A 10,049-nucleotide genomic window follows, 5' to 3' on the forward strand; every position below is an offset into this window, starting at 1 on the left:
TGTAGAACTGCCCCCAGAAGAAGGGTCAGTGAGGGGACAATTATGCAACCACCAGGGCCTGGTCTGGTCAAACGGCCACTCACCTCCCACATCAAGGGGGAGGAGGAGTCTATCTAAAAAGATGATGTCCTCTATAGCCTGCAGGGATGGATGGGTGGAAAGAGATCTAAAGGCTTAAGAAAGCAGTGGGTATGATCTCTTATTTCATGAACCAGAGAATAAGAAATTGCTCAGTATCTCAAAACAAGTCTTGTGCAGCATCAGAGCTGCTATTGACTGGGATAAACAAACACGGCTGTTGCTAATGTTAAGTCCAGAAACTGGCGTAATGTATAACAAAACACCAGAGACTTAACAAAGATGCCCTATAAAAAGGGTTAGAGTCTGTTAATCATTCTGTTGATATCTTAGCTGATACATGTGATGTTTTGGCGATTTTTCCCTCTTACTCCACCTCAGGAAACAAGGTAATATCATCATTACATTACAGGCACCAAGGTTGTAAATCAGATGTTACTCATTGTCAGAGGTGCGCCATTAGCTTAGTTAATCTAATCATAAAGAGACAAGCAATATTTTTTTATTAATTTTTCTAATCATTTCTTATTATTTTATTATTTATTTGGCCTTTATTTAACCTGGAGAAACTCAGTCATGACAGACATAACACATAACATCAAAGTTGCAGTTCAATGTAACACATAAAGGTGATTTTTAAAGAAATTAAAAAAATAGGATAACAAATTGGTAATGCAGAAAGAATATCCAATGTCAAGGTTACAAAATGTTAAAAATAGTGTCAAACGAGTGTCAACAATCAATCAATAATGAGTCAAATGACAACTACAATCACAATATTGAACCAAGATACAATCATTTATCATGAGTAAATCAGAGTTAAAAGTCATTTTGGTCTCATTTTATTTGGATGGTCCATTATAGACCATCTAAAGATGCTCAGTTTATAAACAAACTGTTGTTTGGATCTGTTGAAACTCTGTTAACTACAATGTATGATTAAGGTTAGAGTTAGGGATTGGGTTTGTGATGTTCATTGAGCAATTAGAAAGACTGAGCTTGAATTTCCAACAAGACATCTGTGAAGTATCTGTGGGTTGACTATCCAAATAAAGTGTTACCATTCATTCTTCAAATACATTATATAAATAAATCTTTTTTTTTTAATTACATGTACCTACTACAAATGTGCCCAACAATCCAAAGAGGACATGAATTTAACAGAGCATGATACTTACAGGAAAGAAAATGTTCTGGACTCTGGTGTAGTGTGACAGGACCACAGTTGAGGGTGACTCATTTGACCATATCGCACAATCACATTCCTCGGTGGCTTGGAAATGAACTCGATGCTCTCTGCACTCAGGGACGAGCAAAAATGCACAGCAACATATGGTCTTTCACAGCACTGTAAACCCAAACAGTTCTACTAATTTATTAACATTATGTATACAGTACTTAAAATCTGGTATTTAGTTGACACAACTTTAAATGTATTAGTTTTCTGAGCAAGTGAAGACGTTTTAATTGTATTGGAATGTATTTGTTTGAGTAAACATTGCCTGATAACTCATATTTATTTAGTATCAGACTTCATCAACGTCTTTGAGAACACCATTGCAGAGTTCTTGTGATGAGCCACGGAGACAGCAGACTTAAGGTAGATGAGTCGTTTAGTAATCGAGAGGTTAGAAGGTTGCTAGTTCGATTCCGCACTCATCATTACCAAGTGTATAAGTGTGAACCCCTAAACTGTTCCTGATCTATAAATGCAAAATTTCTCGTAAATCACTTTGGATAAAAGCATCTCAATCACAGATGTAAATGTAAATGTACATCTGTCAACACTGGGGAGGCGGTCCACCAATGACAGTTCTCTCTACAGTAAGAGCTTGCGCAAGAATTTGGAACGTAAGGGAGATACCCTTTCAAAAACTTAAGGCGTAATAACTAGTTTGTGAAAGACCCAGAGAAACACAAATATCCGTCGAGGCAAAATCCTGATTTTGGAATAATATGAGTTCAGAGAACTTAAAAATTATGAAAACGATAACAAAATAGATCAGGATAACCAATGTATAATTTTTAAGGTAAGTTTACTTAAAAATATATATGTACTCAAATGTTATTGTGTAATCGGTTACATCAAAAGTTTTAAGTACTCTGAACTTGTGCAGGTTTACAGTGAGGCGACCATACATGGAATTAAAAAAAAATTATGTAAATGATAAACCGAAGTACAATGTATTGGATTAACCAATTCTACATTGGTGGAACATACCGACACTTATAACACAGAAATGGTCCGTTAGGAAGTTTGAATGCATGAGTGTGTTAGAGATAATTAAGAATGGCCATACTCTAGTCATACAATTTATTTTTTTAAATACGAGGCCTATTATTTTGCACGGTGCAGAAGTGTTAGTGAAGTGACGTGAAGTTTCCCAGCCTAATTCAAATTCTTTCTTTTACAGTTTCAAGCGTAGCAACATGAATTTTAATAAATATAGATCACACTGAGATTTCTGATAATACATGAAGGTCATCAGCCAGCGCCTACCAATCAAATATGACGAGGAAGTTCTGTTGAATGCATCTGACACTGATCTGAACAGGGACGACAACAACACAAACATTAAGTAAGAATAACTACCAACGTTTCTTCTGAAATGGCCCATACCTACGCCCTACCCACGCTTGTTATTGTCATCTTCCTCGTATGGTCATGTGCTAAAGGCGTCTCCCGGACATGACTTTCTACACGTCGTAGCTTGATGAAGACGTGCACAACGTGACTGTAGTGTTATGGGGCGGGGCAGACTTCAACTCTCCGTCTTGCTCCAGCGCCAGTGTGTGAAGAAGAGTTGATCATTTTACAATGCGGTCTGTCGTGTTTTTGTCCCAAGGCTGTCTGACCTTCCCGACTTTGTGGTTTTGGTGTTGAAGTGAATACGTGTAAAACACCTCGTGCACAAGTGACCAATTTTTCGTTGATGGTGTTTTGATCGTGTTGTTGTGGCAAACTACGTTTCAGTACCCACCGGTCATGGGAACAATACAATGCGCACAGTTTGGCTAATGCCATGTTACTTTGACAAGGAAACTAAACTCATGCGTAACTGTATTTGATGTTGAGAAAGCTGTGATAACAGTACACAAGCCGGAGTTATATGGAATAAGTGATTGATGAAAGTGACACAGGCTCATAATTTGACACTTGTCATTAACTTGCAACAGTGTCTACATATTACCTGCTTTTCTCAAAGCTGGACACATTCGTACAGGTTGCTCACAATCAGGAGCAGACGCACCCGGGCTCAGTCTTAAAGTGGGCCCAAAAATGAATAACCTCGCATCGTGATCAAGTCGTGACACGCACAACAGACAAATTCAGTTTGTTCCAGCATGAATAATGTGGCTTGGTGTCCCACATTGCGTTGTTCTGAATAACATTTTGGCCCTTTATGCCGCATCCCGCATATGCAAAGGTTTTTAATGGTCAGAAATTAGAACTCACGGAAGCCTTCTTTTACCCGTTGCATTGGTTTTGAGGTAGAGATCTAACTTCTATTCGATTCAATTCAAAAGCAGAAACCTGACTAATACGAATGTAACATAGTCAAGCTTTTCTAAAAGACTGGCTTTATTCCAATGACTGAGAAGGGAATCGTCTAGAGGACAAACTATTGGTGTTTACCAACCGAGAGGCAGAATAGAAAAGTTTCTTATTAAACAGCTCATCGTCTGATTAGCATCTTTTGCCATATCTGGCACCCTTGCACAGGAGGGCCACGCTGGCCCTGCCCACCATGATGAGCCATTTGAAAAACTGTGGTGAAAACAGCCATAGCAAATGGGTGCTATAAGAAATAGATCAATATCAATCACATTAGTCTTTATGTCTCCCATAGAGTATTAAAACATGAAAGTAACTTATTACTCAGGTGTATAATAGAAATAATACAAATACAAAAATACAAATATCACACCAACCTTCACGTACCAGAAATGTCATGTATATGGGAAAACATGCTGTCAAATTTAAAGGTTTCTTCTCCTTTAGAAAAAATAATAGTGTTGTTTAGGTATGATATCCGAGAATGATGTCCTATCTGTTTATGCTGGAAGCAGAGTGAAACGAAAGTGTTACAATCCAAATGGGCAGTTGCACTCGTGTCAACCATGTGTAATACTGTATAGCCTACCGTTGTGAAGACAGCGACCGAATCTCACAAAAGCGGTTTCGTTCCCGTTGCCTTGGGGCACATGGCCTACTTTCGGGTCGGTTTAGCTTTTGATAGTTTGTGTCTGGCTACGAATTGACACCACTGTTGAAGGGGAGTCTGTGTATGTCTCAGACAGTCCTTCTGGCTGGAGTAGCTCTGATGCAGCTGTGTTGACATTAGCCTGAGCCATTCCCATGGGTTGGCGAAGGCATGTGTACAGCACTGCAAGATTAGGTTATTTACTGCAGGTTTACTACATAGATCCTTTTCCATGTATCTGTTTAGTTATAATGATCATTTGTTTACTGTTTACACAGGCTTGCCTCTCATTTACAAATTACAGGAGATTAGCTGGTGAATTTGTGAATTTGTCTACTCATGCATTATAAGATTATCCTTTGAAGTTTGATAATGGAGACACTACCTAGAACTGCAGTCACTGTAACGCTTATGAAATGTATTGTTATGGATTATGAAAGTCAAATAAATGAATCAGTTTTTCAGGAATGCACATGAGCATATTACATATGAGTTACGCTATTTCATGTAATTCATTTCTGTAAACATGTCTGTAAACATTTGGGGCCCAAACAAAACCCCTGTTTGATGCCCCCATCTGGCAACAACAGAAATGTAATCAGTAATACCATGCTTTTTCGACTCAAAAACATACCACACACTTGTATTGCATGCCTGTGATACAATGGACTGTACCACATCATGTGCAAGAGGGGGAACAGTAAAATAATGATCTATTGTAAAAGCTGTAGATCAGCACCAAGAATGGAGAATGCAGGATGAGGAATTGTGTGGTCAGTGTTGCTCCCCCGTCAAAGACTCACATGGGCCAGTCTATCTGAATGTTTGCCAGGCTGGCTCTTTCTGTAATCTCTACTGATCAGTCAGTGTGTGTTTGTGTTTGTTTGTGTGCGGGGGGGGGGGGGGGGGCTGGAGGGGTGTCTTAATCTAGGGCAGTCGTCAGTAATCCTGTCCAATGCAAGAATGCTGTAGGCAGTGAATGCTGACCACGGCAGCCTGAGCTCCCACACATGTCTCCTGACGAGCTCTGCACTAAGACTGTTGCTGCCCTGGTGGCCCCTTAGGTCCAAGAGCCTGGCGATCATATCACAACAGTGGCACAACGACCGACACGCGACAGTGGTACTTCTTGCACCGGATCTCAAAACTACAATTTGAAATGAACAAGTGGTTGGCATGGAATGTCTGACTTTGAATTTGAAATGAACAAGTAGTTGGAATGGAATGTCTGACTTTTAATTATTTTAGTATTGTCAACACATGCAGAGGCCTGCTTAAAGTATGCAGTGGCAGTTGGATTCTGAAGAACAAGCACTGCCTGATGCTTTTGTGTGGCATTCAGTCAGTTACACTGCTCAAACAGCTTGTACTTTAGCTGATTATGTTTTGTTGCCAAAGACCGGCACAGACACATTCAGCACATGGGATTTCAGCATTTCTTGCCAGCTATTTGCATCTTTATGAATCTGAATCTCTGAGAACAAACAGTGCTACAAATCACCCCAAGACATAAAATCCTCCACTTCAAAATTATCAGATGTGTTTGAGTAAAATGAACAGTTTTATTCTATTAACTACTTCTTTTAACATTTATACCTAATTTAAAATAAAAAATATTGTCATTTAGAGCATTTATTTGCAGAAATATGACTACTGGTCAAAATAACAAAAAAGATGCAGTATTTTCAGATCTCGAATAATGCAGAGAGTTCATCCTCATTTTTAAACAACACAATGCTAAGTTTTTAACTTAGGAAGAGTTCAGAAATCAATATTTGGTGGAAAACCCTTGATTTACAATCACAGCTTTCATGCTATCTTGGCATGCTCTTAAGATTGACTCCTGGCGCAAAAATTCAAACAGCTCGCTTTGTTTGATTGCTTGTGAACATCCATCTTCCTCTTGATCTCATTCCAGAGATTTTCAATGGGATTCAGGTCTGGAGATTGGGCTGGTGTCGTGTCAGATTTATAGTTTGAAAGTAGGAAAAATATACAGTCTTCTGATCTGGTTAAAACTCCAAGTTCTTGTTATGTGTGGTGAAAATACTCACAAAGTCCAGCAGACCGGCAGAGTGTGAAGCAAAAAGGTTTATTCAGTCAGTGCAAAACCAACCACACAAACTTGAGCATATCTCGAGACAATACTGACCAAACAAAGATTGCAATGGCTTATATACAGTAGATGTCTACCTGACTCTGGTTGACACATGCACACTAACTCAACCTCGTTTGAACTAACTCAACCTCGGTTTGAAATTGTTTTTTGGCAGTAACCCAGGAGATTGGGAGACAATGACCTATAGCAAAATCTACACAGTCTACGGAACTTTCCCTACCTAGTGTGTGTGTGTGTAGGGCTTCTGCAATCTAGGCTATGTCAGTGGAGTGGCTCATGCTGTGGTTGTACTTTTATCAGCTTACTATCATGAACATCCTATTGATTACTCTAATTATTCAGATCATACACATGCTGATTATCATAGTGTTGGTTAATAATATACACAGATTAGTGAGGTTTCATTTACATATTTTCCACCACACTGGCCATTACAGGATCCTGATACTTTATTAATCCCGTGGGGAAATTCTGGTATCTTGCAGCTCTCTCATATTTACAATAATTACAAACAATATATACAGACAATATGATACAATACAAACAATACAATTCAGCTATGTGCAGTGTAGGATGAAGGATGTATGGCAGGGCTCTTCAATTAGTTTGGAGCTGGGGCCGGTTCTTGAAACTGAGGCAAAGTCAGGGGCCGGAGGATATGAGTTATCACGGTAATTTATAAAGAAATTACAACAACATACTGAAGGAGTCAATATATTCTATTTTGTAAGTGCTAGAGGCGCATAGGCCCAAGGATTCAAAAATCAAACCAGGTGAGCAACAACCAAGCCATATTAACAGACAATTGAAGAAATGCAAATAACTAACAAAAAACATGCACTTCATTGTACATAGATGCACCAATACAACTTTACTGGTCATTATCCTCAATATTTAAGATTTGATTTGAGTGACAGGCTGGATCAAATGTATCTCCACCAACAAAGTGCATTGCATGGAACTGAATAGAATTGCAACAACTTAAAAGTGCAGGGTATTATATCAAGGAAAAGTGTTTCAAATTTCACTCAGTTCAGGCGAATTGTATCAGTTCTTTAGAATTTCATTCATTTAACTGGCAAACAACTTCCAAGTGCACCAATTCTTTTGTTTTTACTATTCTGCCCGTGCTTCTCTGTTTGTGGCATGGTCCCTCTAGCCTGCTAAATTGGCTTGGCAGATAGATAACAGTTTTCCCAAGAGAAAGTCTGAAACTTGAAGTTCTTTTCAAACCTTTACTTAAGAAGCACTGTAAAACTGAGCAGACATACAGAGTAATCTTGGTAAAATCATCTCGTAAAATTCGTTTCTAAAAACAATCACTTAGCATTGCATGTTTAACTGTGATAGAAATTACGTTAGCTTAATGCTAACTTATAGGGGGAAATCCATAGAGCCCGCGCTAGCGTTTAGCATATTCATCAAAGTTAACAATTCGAACAAACTACGGTTAATTACAAGTGGTTTCCACAAGAAGTAATGTTTCTAAGTAATAACTGATCAACTGTTTAAGAAAATACTTACAGGCAAAGGTTTTCTGGCCATATACTGTATATCAGAGAAAATATACCACTACCTATATGGGTGCATCCCACCACCCACTGCAAGTGAGAGTGTACAATTACCAATAGTCACAAACTGAATGAAGCTACCGGAGCTCACTCTGGGGGCCAGTCCAAAGCATCACAAGGGCCGGATCCGGCCCGCGGGCCGCCTATTGAAGAGCCCTGATGTATGGTGTAAAGTGCATAATAATTCAAGTTTAATGGCAGCTGGGACAAAGGACCTCCTGTGTCGCTCAGTCCTTGAACGTAGCGTGTTGAGCCGCCCGCTACGGAGGCTGCTGGACTGTCCTGCCAGGACATGGTAGAGGGGGTGATTAACATTGCCCATGATGGCCAAGAGCTTGCCCCGCATCCGTCTCTCAACCACAGTCCCCAGTGAGTCCAGGTTCTGCCCCACCACTGAGCTCGCCTTTTTGACCAGTTCAAAAGGAAGCAAGTTTTTTCCCAGGACAGTTGGCAAGGTGTCATGAACCATTTTGCTCTGTGAATAGTGCATTTTCGGCCATCTAGTGTTCACTAGCTGACAGTGCCATATCTGAATTTGAGAAACAATGGTTTTGTGTCCTATGATGTGGGCGCCATCTAGTGGTTTACTGTTTTACAACCTCATAACTGGGATACAAGTGTTAGTCTATTGGATTACTTAAGCAACCTGTCTTTACAGTTTGATTGCATCAGCACAGATGCTGTGAGAAACAAATGTGCATCTGGGACTTTCCTAGGCTGTGAACCTAACAAGAGATGTACCACCCTGTTGTTACCACCCTGTTTGTTCAGGCAATACCAAGAAAAATAAAGGTATTTATTATGTTGCTTAGTGTGTCAATCAGTTATTCGTTATGCCATTAGGGTAACCTGAGGAACCCATCGGAAAACAGAACTGGCCAGTTTCCTGAGTCCAGATTATTTTTATACGGCTAGTTAAGGTGTGCCAACACAGATATAGCCTAAAGATGCATCTAAAACATTTCTGTAATTTTATTCAAAAGGGGACACCTTCAATATTCTAAAAATACTTTCACAAAAAAGTGGCATGTTTCAAGTCTTTTTTGTTTAAATGTTGATTATTACCGCGTATAGCTCATGGAAATAAAAAATCCAGTATCTCAAAATATTAGAATAAAACATTCACTATACAGAAATGCCGAGCTCTGATCAGCTAATTAACTAAAAACACAAAAAAACATGTTCATTTATGCACTCAATACTTGGTCAGGTCTCCTTTTGCACAAATTACTGAATCAATCCGGCATGACAGGGAGGCAATCAGACTGTGGCACTGCTGAGGTGGTATGGAAGCCCAAGTTGCATTAAAAGTGGCCTTCAGCTTGTCTGTACTGCTGGGTCTGGTGGATCTCAGTTTGCTCTTGACAATAGCCCATAGATTCTGTATCGGGTTCAGGTCAGGCCAGTTGGCTGGCCAACCAAACACAGTAATACCATGGGCAGAAAATCAGTTGCCAGTCGTTTTGGCACTGTGGGCAGGTGACAAGCCCTGCTGGAAAGGGAAATCAGCCTCTCCATAAAGCTTGTCATGCAGACAGAAGCATGAAGTGCTCTAAAATCTTCTGGTAGACGGCTACCTTGGCTATGGTCTTGATAAAACACAGTGGACCAAGACCATCAGATGACACTGTAGCGCAAATCATCACTGACTAACTTCACACTGGACTTCAATCAACTAGTATTCTTTGCCTCTGCACTCTTCCTTCAGACTATGGGACCTTGATTTGCAAATTAAATGCATAATTTCCACTGAGCAACTGTCCAGTTCTTTTTCTCCTTTGATCAGGTAAGACGCTTCTGATGTTGTCTCTGGTTCAATAGTTGCTTGACACTAGGAATGCGACACCTTTTGTCCATTTCCTGGACACGTCTGTTTGTGGTGGCTCTAGATGCACTGACTCCAGCCTCAGTCCACTCCTTGTGAAGCTCCCCCAAGTTCTTGAATTGGCTTTTCCTGACAATCCTCTCAAGGCGGTGTCATCCCTGTTGCTTGGGCACCTTTTCCTACAACACTTTCCCCCTTCTAGTCAACTTTCCATGAATATGCTCGGATACAGCACTCTGCGAACAGCCGGC

This window comes from Sprattus sprattus (assembly GCF_963457725.1).
Source record: "Sprattus sprattus genome assembly, chromosome: 4".
In the NCBI taxonomy this organism is placed as follows: domain Eukaryota; kingdom Metazoa; phylum Chordata; class Actinopteri; order Clupeiformes; family Clupeidae; genus Sprattus; species Sprattus sprattus.